We start from the raw sequence: 14,812 nt of genomic DNA, 5'->3' as shown, positions 1-14,812 counted from the left end.
ATTCATATTTCTATCCGAATCACTTTGCTGTGCACCAGAAACTAATACAACATTGTCGTAAATCCACTATACTTCTATAAAACAAAACCAAAAATTAACTCATGTATATACACGTGCTGTCGCTTCGGTATCACTAAGCCATCAAAAAGAATGAAATTATGCCATTTGCAGCAACATGGATAGACCTAGAGATTATCATACCGAGTGAAGACAGGCAGAGAAAGACAAATACCTTATGATATAACTTATAGATGGAAATTCATACAAATGGATTTAGGAAACAGAAACAGACTCGCAGACATAGGAAACACACTTATACTTACTGAAAGGGAAAGGGATTGGGGAAGGGATAAATTAGGCCTTTGGGATTAGCAGATACAAACTGCTATATACAAAAATACATAAGGTCCTGCTGCATAGCCCAGGGAGCTCTATCTAGTATCCTGTAATGAAAACCAATCTGAAAAATCCTACATACTTCTATCTGAATCACTTTGCTCTGCCCCAAAAACTAATACAACACCGTAAATCCACTATACTTCTATAAAGCAAAAACAGAAATGAACTCATTTTATATATATATATATATATATATATATATATATATGTGCTGTTGCTTCGGCAGTGTCTGCTCTTTGTGACCCTATGGACTGCAGCTTGCCAGTATATATAGGCTTCCCTCATATCTCAGACAACAAAGAATCTGCCTGCAAATCTATAGGTTAACTCATGTATATATCCGTTCAGTTGAATCCAGTCACTCAGGCATCTCCAGCTCTTCGCAACCCCACAGACTGTAGCACGCCAGGCCTCCCAGTCCACCACCAACTCCCAGGGTTGACTCAAAGTCACGTCCATCCAGTTGATGATGCCATCCAACCATCTCATCCTCTGTCATCCCATTCTCCTCCCACTTTCAATCTTTCCCAGCATCAGGGTCTTTTCAAATGAGTCAGTTATTCACATCATGTGGCCAAAGTATTGGAGTTTCAGCTTCAGCATCAGTGTTTCCAATGAATCATATATACACACACACACACATATATATATATGTAAACCTTACATATATACCTGCACATGTATAAAGAATGTTCCTAACAGGTCCATTCGTAATAGTCCCAAAGTGCCAGCTACCCTAATGCCCACAGCATTTCTCAGTTTTTGTGCTGGGAATCCATTTGTTTAAGGTCTGATGAGAGTCCATCCTTAAGGGTAAGGACCAGCTTCAACACACAGGCCAGGCGGGGTGTGTTTCGGCAAGTGTGTGCCCAATCCAAAAGAGTGTCATTTGCCACCATCTTGGGGGTTTTGTGAGTCGGCCATTGTGAGCAGCAGTGAGTGTGTGGGTGTTTGGGAGAGGGGTGACCGCGTGCCTGGGGGTCACTGTGCATTTGGTGATTCTGCAGTGTGGGACCCCAGCCCCCGGCCCTTCCTATCCCCACCCCCAGGCATCCAGGCCCTTGTGTCTCCGAAGCTTGGCAGTATAACATGGTTTTCCCCTGTCAACCCCACTTCTGGCCTCCTGGAAGACCTGGGCCCGGGCAGGGACAAGGTAGGGGAGGGGAGGGATGAGGGTGGGGGCCCAGGGGGAACCCCCCGCCAGGGAGACAGTGATGCCAGGACGTTAGGCTCACAGAGTGGGTGTGAGGCCAGAATTTCCAGTCCTCCAACCCTGATAACAACAAACTTGTTTCAGGCAGTTTTAACCGCTCGATCTGAGAAACCGTGTGGAGTGGGGGTGTTCGGGGGTTGTGAGCCGCTCCTTCCCCGCTTTTGTCCTTGTGGTCCCCAGGCACCTTTTAGGAAAAAGGTCCCTTTTCCTAAAAGGTGCCCTTTTCCTAAATAATTGAAGCAGATGTACAATGCGTATCAGTTCAGTTCAGTTCAGTCGCTCAGTCGTGTCCGACTCTTTGCGACCCCATGAATTGCAGCACGCCAGGCCTCCCTGTCCATCACTAACTCCCAGAGTCCACCCAAACCCATGTCCATCGAGTCGGTGCAATGCACATAAGGGAGGCCAAAAAGATGCTATTTTAGTGAGTTTGAGTTTGCTCAAACTTATGTCCACTGAGTCGGTGATGCCATCCAACCATCTCATCCTCTGCTGTCCCCTTCTCCTCCCGCCCTCAATCTTTCCCAGCATCAGGGTCTTTTCCAGTGAGTCAGTTCTTCCCATCAGGTGTCCAAAGTATTGGAGCATCAGCTTCAGCATCAGTCCTTCCCATGAATATTCAGGGTTGATTTCCTTTAGCATAGACTGGTTTTGTCTCCTTGTGTTCAGGGGACTCTCAGGAGTCGTCTTCAACACCATGTATGAGACCTCGGCAAATTGTTCAACCTCTGTGCCTCAGTTTTTCTATCTGTGAAAGGAGGAACGATAAAATGGGTCCTGCCTCCTGGGGTGGTTGGGAGAATTAAGTGTGTCATGTGCAAAAGAACTCACTCAGGTTGGTATCTGGCTTTCAAGAACAAATATTTATCTTTTAAACATTTTTTAAAATGTGGACCATTTTTTTAAATTTTTTATTGAATTTGTTTTGCAATATTAGTTCTCTTTTATTGTTTTTTTTTTTTTTTTTTTTTTTGGAACAACGCATGTGGGATTTTATCTCCCCAAACAGTGATTGAACCTGCACCCCTGCATTGGAAGGGGCAGTCTTAAGAAACGATATTTAAATCCTCGTTATCATTCTGCTGATGTAGTATCAGGTTAACCCATGTATGAGCCAGAATGGCTTCCCTAGATCTCAATATGTGAAAACTTCTTTATTTCCAAAAGCCACAAGGAAAATGTGAGGCCTGTGACGCTGAGTTTCTGGATCCCTCCCCTGTCCTGGGGCTACCCATGTGGCCCAGTGGTAAAGCATCTGCCTGCCAGTGCAGGAGATACAAGTTTGATCGCTGGGTCGGGAAGAATCCTGGAGGAGGAAATCGTAACCCACTCCAGTATTCTCGCCTGGAGAATCCCCTGGACAGGGGAGCCTGGTGGCTACAGTCCTCGAGGTCTTAAAAAGTCGGAGGCCTCTCAGCATGCCCACACACACACACAAAAAGGAAACTGAAATCAGCCATCCTCTGTAACATAGGCAGGGCTGAATTAAAGATGAGTATGGCTAGGCTCCTAAAGAACAAACAAAAAGAAACAGACAGACAAAACCACACATGCGTGATTTGTCGTCCCTGGAAGTCTGAAAATCTAATATCTGCAGAGTCTGGGCAAAGACATCCAGCAAATTATTAGTGAATTAGTGAATCCAGCCAATTGATACAACAGGGAGTGATGGGGGGCCCTGGAGAAACGGAATCTGTTGCAATGAGGTGGCCACTCCAAGCTCCTGCCAGCTGGTGGTGGTGGACCAAGCACTGCCAGATTCTCTGATACTATTCAAGAGAACCCAAATTCCAGGTTGTTATTTAAACTTCTTGACTTGGCAGTTAACTCAACTATCAAGGGCTTCTCAGGTGGTGGTAAAGAACCTGCCAAGGGCTTCTCAGGTGGTGGTAAAGAACCTGCCCGCCAATGCGGGAAGACAAAAGAGACTCGGGTCCATTCCCTGGGTTGGGAAGATCCTAACCAACCAGAGGGAAGAAGAAAAGGAAATGGCACTGTGCATGTCAAATACCCACCTCCAAGGCTCAATCCTAGCCCAGCCACGTACCAGCTGTGTGATGTTAGGCAAGTTGCTTAACCTCTCTGTGCTTTGGTTTCTTTATCTGCAACGTGTAGGAATAACAATGTCCCCTCACCCACCATAGAATTGTCATCCTGCTGCTGCTGCTAAGGCGCTCAGTCGTGTCCAACTCATGGACCGCAGCTAACCAGGATCCCCCATCTCTGGGATTCTCCAGGCAAGAACACTGGAGTGGGTTGCCGTTCCCTTCTCCAATGCATGAAATTGAAAAGTGAAAGTGAAGTCGCTCAGTCCTGCCTGACTCTTAGAGAGCCTGTGGACTGCAGCCCGCCAGGCTCCTCCGTCCATGAGATTTTCCAGGCAAGAGTACTGGAGTGGGGTGCCATCGCCTTCTCTGAGAATCATGAGGATTAAGTAAAGTTAGTACAGGTGTAACTGTGAGAATTGTGCCTGGTATGTAAAACCCTGTGTCTCTACTGCTTTCTCCAAATGGGTGAATGTGTTTCTCAGAACTGTGTGGGACGGTCTCTTCATGGATATAAATAACAATGCTGCAAACATCATGATTGGGGACTTCCCTGGGGGTCCAGTGGTGAAGAATCCGCCTGCCATTGCCGGGGGCCCAGGTTCGATCCCTGGTCTGGGAAGATTCCACATGCTGCAGGGCAGCTGAGCCTGTGCGCCAGCCACGACTGCTGAGCCCGTGTGCTCTAAATACTGAAGCCTGTGGACTCTGGAGCCTGTGCTATGCAACAGAGAAGCCGCTGCCATGAGAACGCCACACATCGCAACCCCAGGATAGCCCCCGTTCGCTGCAGCTCGAGAAGGGCCTTATGCAGCAACTAAGACCCCGTGCAGCCAAAAGCAAATACATAACTTAAGAAGCATCACAATCTGAAGCAGTGGAGAGGAGCAGACACCCTGGGTTTGAGCCATCGGCCAACGCGACACGTCAGCTCGGCTGCTGAGTGGCATGGAAGCATCGCTTCCGGGGTAGGATGAGATTTTAGGAACTGCCTCTCCACGAGCACTGCCCGCAGTATTTCCATCCTGCCATCTCACAGCTCTGGTTTACATGCCTCCACTCACGGGGATCTCATGTAGAACAGTGGTTATTCAGACAAGGATGGCCATGCTCCCCTAAAAGGGATCTGTGGCACCATCTGGGGACACTTTTGGGTAGAGACAGGGGATATTGGTCAACCTCCTGCCGTGCACAGGACCACCCCCCGGCAAAGACGGATCCGACTCCCATGCAACAGAAGCACCAAGCTGGCCGCTTTGACCCCTCAGTCTGGAATCCGATACTGCATCAGCAGAGTGACAACGAGGATTTAAATATCCTTTCCTAAGAATTCCCCTTCCAATGTAGGGGGTGCAGGTTCAAGGCCTGGTCGGGGAGATAAAATCCCACATGCCTTGTGACCAAAAAACCCCCCATAAAACAGAACCAATATTGTAAAAAAAAAAAATCAATAAAAATGGTCCACATTTAAAAAATCTTTCAAAAAATAAATAAATATTGCTTCCTGAGAGCCAGATACCAGCCTAAGTGAGTGCTTTTGCATATGAGACACTTAATTCTCCCAACCACCCCAGGAGGCAGGACCCATTTTTTCATTCCCCCTTTCACAGATTGAAAAATGAGGCACAGAGGTTAAACAATTTGCCGAGGTTTGATACATGGTGCTGAAGACGACTCCTGAGAGTCTCCTGAACAGCAAGGAGACCAAACCAGTCCCTCCTAAAGGAAATCAATCCTGAATATTCATTGGAAGGACGGACGCTGAAGCTGATGCTCCAATACTTTGGTCATGTGATGCCAAGAACTGACTCACTGGAAAAAGACCCTGATGCTGGGAAAGATTGAGGGCAGGAGGAGAAGCGGAAAATAGAGGATGAGATGGTTGCATGGCATCACCGACTCAATGGACATGAGTCTGAGCAAACTCGAACTAACTAAAATAGCATCTTTTTGGTCTCCCTTATATGCATTGTACATCTGCTTCAATTATTCAGGAAAAGGGCACCTTGACCAGAAATAGTGTCCATGTTAAAAATAAAGATTAAGGACCCTCATTCTGGGTCACCATGTTTGTTCTTCTTTGATAGGAAGACTCCCTTCCCAGGTGCCTGGTCCACACTGACTCGATATATATGTGCTGGTCTCTCTTTTAACACTGAAGAAAAATAACCCGCCTGACTCGTTTAATGTTTTTGTTCTGTTGTTTTGCAGTGGCTGAGTTATGTCTGACTCACTGTGACATCATGGACCACAGCACACTAGGCTTCCCTGTCCACCATCTTCCCGAGTTTGCCCAAACTCACGTCCATCAAGTTGGTGATGCGATCCAACCATCTCTTCCTCTGTCGCCCCCTTCTCCTCCCGCCTTCCATCTTTCCCAGCATCAGGGTCTTTTCCAGAGAGTCGGTTGTTCACATCAGGTGGCCAAAATATTGGAGATTCAGCTTCAGTCCTTCCAATGAATACTGAGGGTTGATTTCCTTTAGGATTGACTAGTTTGATCTTCTTGCGATCCAAGGGACTCTCACGAGTCTTCTCCAGCAACACAGTTCAAAAGTATCAATTCCTCAGCACTCAGCCTTCTGGCAGCCTTTGTTCTGACAATACATAAAACTGTGCTGAAAACTTGGAGCAGCTTGTCAGATTAATCTGGGAAGATGACTTTCAGGTTGGCCATGTTTGCCTTATAGAAATCAACACTTTTTTCTATCATAAGTAAACACAACTCTTCTCTCTTCTTATTATAGACTACTATTATTTTCATTGGTGCTGCTTGGCATACACAGCAGGATATCCGAAAAGCCCACCTGAGTTCACCTGGAGTCTACTTTGGACCAGTGCTCGGTACCAAGCACGGGACCCTTGAGCCCCTTTGGCATCACAGCGCCCTCAGGTGACTCTGTGAGTTTTCCCTTGTATCTGTTGTTCAGTTGTTAATTCGTGTCCGACTCTTTGCGACCCCATGGACTGCAGCACGCCAGGCTTCCCTGTCCTTCACTATCTCCCAGAGTTTGCTCAATCTCATGTCTGTTCAGTCGATGATGACATTCAACCCCCTCACGTGCACTCAACTCCTTCTCCTCCTGCAACATCTGGATCTCCTTATATTAAGTGATGGTCCACTGAAGCGAGAGATGGTCCTTTTTTCTAGGCAAAGGACCTAGGCGGAAGTTCCAGGTAGGAAGGCCTGGAATTTTGGTGTGAACCAGGTTGGCTTTTTTTTTTTTTTTATGTGGCTTAAAACAGGAAATCTAATTTTTGATTTGCATTCTATAATAGAATGAAACTAAAAGAAAGCAGGAGACAGTGCTACCCAGTGAGGCGCCACCCTCTGGAGCACCAGCTGGCTTCTACAATTGGTAGGGAGAACTAAGATCCCGTAGGTCATGTGGTATGGCCAATCCTGCCCCACCCCACAAGAAAAACCAAAGCCCAAGTAAACAAACGACGAAGCCTATGGTCAACTGATCCAAACCAGTCTTCTGTCTGAAAGGCTGAAGTGGGCCAGGTATCATGCCAGTGGGTCCTGTACTTCTTCCCTCTTTCAGGGTCCCCCCTGGAGGAGACCTGAGAATCAGATGGCCTGGTCCCAGCACTGGAACCAGAGTGAGAGGAGATTCACAACTGAGGCTGGGCGTGGGGTATGGAGGTGGTATTTGTAAGTTGTGTCTATACCTGTGCTCACATACTTAATGCTATGCTTTTCCTGCATTTTCCTTCGGAGAATCTGTGGCCCCCACCTGCCTCTGGAAGCACAGGGTTTGGCTAGCTTGAGTGCATGCAGCGGGGCAACACTAGGAATAGTAACCCCATTCCTAGGATGCTGGCGTTTGGGGGAATTATAACCAACGAGGAAAAGCCTACACAACGAAGCCTACAACTGCAACAGTATGTGGGAATAACTAAGGAAAACTGATGAGAAAAACAAAAGCTTTGTTGAGAACACAAAGCTTTACCAGTTGATAAGAATGCTTGAATATATAAAAGAACATCATATTCCTGGATGCTAATAAATGTAACAATGACAATTCTTCCTGATTTGTGAAGTTCACTTCAATAATCATCAAAAAGCTGTTTTTAGTTGGTAAACAAATTTTTCATCCAGAAGAGTAACCATCATATCTTTCTCATATAAGTACACATACATATAAATACACTTTTAAACCCATGGCTGATTCTTGTCAATGTATGGCAAAAACTATTACAATATTGTAAAGTAATTAGCCCCCAAGTAAAATAAATAAATTTATAAAAAAAAAAAAAAAAAAATAAAGGTACAATGACAGAAAGCTCACCTAAGACGATATACAAGTTAAAAACATAGATCTAGGATGCGTAAAGGGTGACAAAACAATTTGGATGATACAGATATACAACTGTATTATAAAATAACATATTATGACTTGATGTGTCACTTATTAAAATTGATGTTGCGGCAGTTAATGGGAGACCAGTTTTATTTTCACATAATACATTCAAAGTAAATTCAGTAACAGTTAAAGTATATTTTATAAGTAATAAAAACTGCAGAATAAAACATTAATGTTTAGAGGTGGTTAGATTTTGTAGGTTTAGAAAAGATAGCAGAAGAATTGAGCTATATAAAAATTGAAACCTTCTGAAAAAAATTGTTGAAACAAACTGGGGGAAAATGTTTATGGCCAAAATGAAGACAGTTAATATCCTTATTATATAAAGAGACTGCTCAAATTGATTGGAAGATATTAAAGCCACACAGACAATGAATGCAAAGAGGAGAAATATAATTGCTTAAGAAGCTCAGAGGAAACTATTCAGTGTCCTTAAAAACGAAATAAATAAAATTAAATTAGATGTCCCTTCTCTTGTTAAACTAGCAAAGGTGAAAAGCACCATCATGAGTTAATGGCAGCGGTGCAAATCGATATGTTTTTGAATGAAAACTTAGATGTGTATTAGGAACCTTAGACAAGTATACCCCTTCCCATACAATGAATCCCCTTCTGATACAGGAACTCCCTTTTGGCAAAATCTTAAAAGACTCCTAAGTTTAGAAAAATATTTTAAGGACCAAAATGTTCATCACAGTATCCTTTACAATTGTGAAAAACCAGAACTAAATGAAACATTCAAACAGAGGGAGGGCCACACAGATAAATCTCTGGGCATACTCTGCAGCTATCAGCAAGGTGAAAACGACTTCCCGGGGACAGAGCAGTGTGTGAGGTGTACGGTTACATGGAAAAAACATGCCATGCACACATGGGATGATCACAGCTAAATGAAAACTATAACCACCTTAAAATAGGTAACACGCCCACATGTGTCAGTAGGTGAGACCGAACAGAGGTACCACGGAAGCCAGACTTCCTCCCCACTACTCCCTACAGGCAAGCACCTCCTTAGTCTGGTGATTAGTTTTAAATTATAAGAAAACAAGAGGACTTCCGTGGCGGTACAGTGGTTAAGACCCTGTGCTTCCCAACACAGGGGACTCAGGTTCAATCCCTGTTTGGGAAACTAAGATCTTGCATGCAGTATGTGCAGCCAAAAAAAGAGAAAACAAACCAAAATGACCAAAATGTTAACACTGTTTATGGTGTATTGGAGTCGGGGGCAGGGGACAGCAAGGCAGAGAGAGAGAGAGATCTCAGTTCAGTTCACTCTCACAGTCGTGTCCGAGTCTTTGCGACCCGTTGAACTGCAGCACGCCAGGCCTCTCTGACCATCACCAACTCCCAGAGTCTACCCAAACCCATGTCCATCGAGTCGGTGATGCCATCCAACTATCTCATCGTCTGTCATCCCCTTCTCCTCCCGCCCTTAATCCTACCCAGCATTAGGGTCTTTTCCAATGAGGTAGAGAGATCTACCTTTTCATAAAACTGAAATTGTTTTTAATGAGTCAAGTTAGTGCTCTCAAATGAACAATAGGAATCCTTTTAAAAATCCTTTAAAAAAAAGGAAAACCAGTTTTTGCAAATCAGTAAAAAAGAAAAAAAGCACAGACACAATAGTAAAATGGGCAAAAGGCCTAGATTATACACAGAGAAGTTTAAAAGCATACATGGGCAGGAGGGAATTCATGAGGTAGCAAGAATCACTTTTTTGGCTTATCAAACAGGCAAATGTTTTCTTGGTTTAAGTAATAAATGTCCAATGCAGGTAATGTTGTTCAAAGGCTTCTTTATACCAGGCATGGGAAAGCCATTTCTTTGCAAATATGAACTGCTCAGTCTGTCTTATAAGGAGTGCTATGCTGAGAAAGGTTGTGGGCCAGTCTTCAGGTTCAGGGCCAGCGTGACTGATTAGCTATACACATCTCTGCCCACCCGCCTCCTGCCCTGCCTGTAGCTGGTGGCTGTGAGTGCTGCCCTCAGGAAACAAATTCTGCACCATCTTTTGAGAACCACAGAAATGCTTTTCCTGTCTCATCTGGTAATACCACTTTTTGGAAATCTATCTTCAGAAAACAACTACAATACAATGCTTTATGATCTGTTCATCCAACCTTTATATCACTGCCATTTTTAAATTGGCATTACAAATTAGTGAGAAAAAGAGAACTCCAAATCTGTAATTATACGAAAAATGTTTACTCAGAAAAATTATTTAAAGTACAGTGAATACTCCAATGTGCTAAGGTGTGGTTGTATCTGACATATGGCTGTGGCCTGTAATTCTGTGGTTTAGCAACTGTCACTAAGAGAACTTTAAGAACACCCCCTGAGTGCCTACTATGTACCAGGCACTGTTAGGCTCTGTTGTACGGACGAGCTCCAGGCCTTTCAAGAGTTCCAAGGGGAGGCACTGTTACCGCATTTCCTGAGAAAGTGAGGTTAAGCGGCTTCTGAGGAGGGAGCCGGCTCTGGCTTCAGGTCAGCCCAGCTCCAAAGCCCACACTCTCCCTACCCTAGCAAGGGGCTCCTCAGCCAGTGAACACAAGCATGGTCCTGGGTGTGTGCTCTAATGAGAGCACCCCGGGGCGGGGGAGTTTATTAGCCTGCTGTGTTTCTGAATTTTTTTTTTTTTTAATATGCTTACTACTGTTTAATGAGGAAAGTAAACCTAACACAACTGGTAAAATGAGGGTGTGGACAAACTACTTCATCTGTGGATCTTTCCAGGCCTGACATTAGGCCTCTTAATTCCCTAAGCGGGGTTAAGAGTGCAAATTCTTCACAGAGGAACTGTAGTAGTTCTTCACAGAGAGTTGAGTAGTTCACTTGCTCCCAAGAGAAAAAAAAACAAGTGTACATATCTTTTTGACCTTGAGGAGAGAAGGCCAGGGGTGCTTCCAAAACCATCAAGATACATATACCTTTTGGCCCAGAAGGTCTACTGCTGGGAACTTCTCCTTGGGGAACACAACCACATGCAAAGACATCAGAGCAAGATGCTGATGGAAATTCCAAGACTCAGGAGGTAATGGGGAAGCAGCGCACATGTACCAGATAAGTTTCAGGTGTACAACACAGGGAGTGAGCATTCTTACACATTCAGCAACAATCACCACAATCAGCACAGTTACCATCCGCCACCACAAAGCTGTCACAACAGTACTGACTATATTCCCTATTTGTACATTACATTCCTGTGACTTATTTTATAGCTGGAAGTTTGTACTTCTTAATCCCCTCACTTTTCCGGTCTATCCCCCCATCCTCATATAATACAGTATGTTAATTATAACTAAATAAAAAAAATAAAATGTTTGCAATGGAATAAAAAAAGAGATAAAGAACAGTAACCCCATTTTCCAAACCTAGAAGTCTAGTGAAATAAATTAGGCCAAATCTATGCAACCAAGTATGAGGTAGTCCTGAAAGATGAAACTGGGGGATACATTTAGGAATGTGGGAAGATGTTCATGATATATTACAAGAAAATTGCCACCTTTAAAATAGTATGTATTTTCTTTAAAAATCTATAGAAACCTATACACAGGAAAAAATGTCTGAACAGTGTATACCTCTTCTGGCAGCAAGTATATCTAAGACAGGGAAATACAAATATTAAAAAAAAACAACCAAATCCTCAAAGATGATAGTATTTTCTAATCATCTTCAACAGATAGGTATTACTTGCATAATCAAAGAAAGCTTACAACATGAGTGTTTCTACATTAAAAAAATAGCCTGAGTATAAGACCAGTGCTCAAACTGTCTGATGTATCAGGAATTGGTTGGGAAAAGCCACAAAGAATAGTATTATCCTTGGGGGCCCACTAGAATAGGAGCAAGAAAAGCAGCAAGGTGAAAGATAACAGGCTGAGGTACCTGCCACCACAGGCAACTAGAGCTCAGCTTGAAAAGTATGGAGGCAGTGGCTTGTGCATATTTTATAAATTCCAACTAGTCCAGGGATGACCGGCAGAGTTAACTACCCACGTTGTCACTGCTGCCATCTGTGGTATGAAAGCAGCATCGGAACCGAGTCAAGTCTGATGCTCCCTAGCTTTCTAGAGTTAAGGTCTCTTAAGAAGCCTTGGCCCAGGGCCCTCGAAAAATGTTCCACAGCAGACCCCCTCAAGGAGTCTCTATCACCTCTTAATCCAAATATCTAAAGACCAGGATGGAGTAATGGGGGGAGACACGTAAAGAAAAATCTAGAAGAGGTGGTGAAGAAGGAACATGCAGCTGGATCATGAAGAGTACATGGATGGTGAAAACTATGAAACCTTCCTGCCTGTGAATGGTGCAAGCTTGGAGAATGGTGCAGTGGCTTGGAGAATGACTTCAAGAGCCTAGACCTTTGGCAGGGGCAAAAAACTTGACCGGGATATGATATAAAGTACACAAAACCACCTACGAGGTATTCCTGCCAAAGCAGCTGAAGACGAATCAAACTAAATTCTCCGGAGTTTAGCACTAACTTCCATTTACAGAAAATACAGGGAGAGAGGGACAAGTTAAGGATACCACAGGAAGCAAACAGACACATTTACAAGGGGGGACATTCCACAGGACAACTGACCTAGTTTCTTTCAGGACTACTGGCTTAATCACACAAAGCTTTAAAAAAATGAGAGCCAGAAAGATGGCTGTCATGGCTGGAGCGAGGGGGAAATGGGGAGTTCCTGTTCCATGGATACAGAATTTGAGTTTTTCAAGATGAAAAGTCCTGAGTATTCACTGCACAATAATGTGGCTCTACTTAACACTACTGACCACTTAAAAATGTCTGAGATGGTTAATTTTATGTCATGTGTTTATCAGAATTAAAAATAAATTAAAAAATGAGGGCTTCTAAATTTAAACAGTTAAACCTTAATATAAGGAATATAAAAGCTGTTAGCTATACTAGGAATTGGGTGGAGAGAGGGGGGAAATATATTTCTACATTATTCTTGGGGTCACACAAGGCATTAAGAAAAAGTGAGAAGAGATTGCTTTAGATTAAGAGAAACTTGAAATCAGACAACCAAATGCAATTAATAGAGCACATTTGGATCCAGGTTCAAACAAGCCAGCTATAAAAGGACATCTCGGCAATGACTAGGAAAATCTGATTACGGTCTGGGTAAGACACTTTTTCTGAGTTGATTTAAAATTTTCCTTTTTAGGTAGATATACTGAAGTTTAAAGAACAGAGATGACACAATTGAAAGAAAGTGTGTTAAGCTAATAATAATTGAGGTAGTATGGAGATTTAGCAAAAATGGTGAAGGAAGAAATGGGATGGCAGACTGATGAAGGGTGTGAGTAAAGCTATGATCCCAGGGAAAGCAGCAGATTTCACAAGGTAGTGGTGAGGTAGAAGTTATCATAAAGAAATGACAGGGTCTTCCTGGAGTGCATGGAGGTTACAGTTACAACCATTCAGAAAAGGATGAGGTCTTGTTGAAAAGTCACAGGAGCCAACTCAAAAGGACTCCCAGTGGCCAGAGCTGGAACAATTCTAAAATAAGTAATGGTCATGTTGAATTACAGCCCATGCCACAAATCCATGCTATATAAATAAATTACTGAATAAAAATCTAGAGGAGCAACTTTTCCTCACAGAATTCTAATTACTAAATGTAGAAGGGATGAGAAAAATGAAAAAATCACTAGTATGAGAGTAAAAACGGCTGTAGGTAAAACCCACTTGCTAGATTCTAGAATTCAGTAGGTAAAAGTTGGAGGAGAAAGTGGAAGCTCTCCTGAAAGTTTCTCCTGAGAGATATTTATTAATTACCAAGAGAAACAAATGAAGGTTAATTAACAACATCAACAATAAGGCATACTGACATTATCTTCCCTTGAGGTAGTGGTGGCAGGATCAGAAACAAAGATACAGTGGGTGGGAGGGTGGTCCATGGGAGGAAACAGGGCCAGTCAGTGAGGGCTGTTCCACCAGGAACTTGGGAAACAAGGACGAGGGGCTGTGTAGTGAGCGCTCATGTGGATCAAGTGCTCATTTGGCTGGTGCAGGCCCTAATGACTCATGTTGGTTTTTAACTTCATGACTTTGTAGCCACACATCATAGGTCAGAAACGGCAGGATGAGAAAAAGCACGGCGGTGAATAACGACAGACACAACCCACCCTGCCAGGCCAGGAGTCAGATTCTGAGACACTATGTCACCTGGTTCCCAGGTGTGTTTGCATCTGACCATCATTCAAGTCAGTGATGCAAAACCTTTACATTAGAACACTATGGCATAAAAGAGATTTTTAGTGCAACTCGTGGCTCGTACTTTTGAGTGAAGTATGCCCAGCATAGAAATAGGACTTTAGGTGAAGCTGGCTGTGCTGATGATGCCCGAGTCCTACAACAGAAACCGTTTTCAAATACTCCTTCTTTTTTTCAAAAATGCAAAACCCCAAACCCTCACATATAAAACTACTAAACATGCTACTTGATCAGCAGCAGATTTACGATCTACAAGACCAATTATAAGAAAGTGTTTAGCAAAAATATTCTTCCCTGATCAGTGTCCCCAAAATTCATCTAATCCTAAATTGTAAGAGAAATGGCTATCTGAACTTCACTTTAACAATCTCTTTGACCCCCTAATTCCACCAGTGTCCCATCTGATTTAACATGAAATAACATTGAAATTACTAAAAAGAAAGGTGGCTTCGGTCAGTACAGATGTTACTTTTCTTCAGAGAGAATGTGGCAGGAAGAAAACAAACCTGGGTTGAGCATCAAGATTTAAAATAAGTATCTCAGGGACTCTCAAAAACCA

General features: G+C 43.4%; 1 protein-coding gene across 1 annotated transcript in view; it reads right to left on the bottom strand.

The window, feature by feature from the left end:
* LOC145537701 (uncharacterized) overlaps positions 1-14,812 on the bottom strand; it is a 29,271-nt gene that overhangs the window by 13,307 nt on the left and 1,152 nt on the right. The window lies entirely within an intron of this gene.

This window comes from Giraffa tippelskirchi, chromosome Y (assembly GCF_054371585.1).
Source record: "Giraffa tippelskirchi isolate mGirTip1 chromosome Y, T2T-mGirTip1v1.2.pri, whole genome shotgun sequence".
Taxonomy (NCBI): Eukaryota; Metazoa; Chordata; class Mammalia; order Artiodactyla; family Giraffidae; genus Giraffa; species Giraffa tippelskirchi.
The sequence above is the reverse complement of the archived record's forward strand: the minus strand, read 5'-3'. Positions and strand labels throughout refer to the sequence as shown.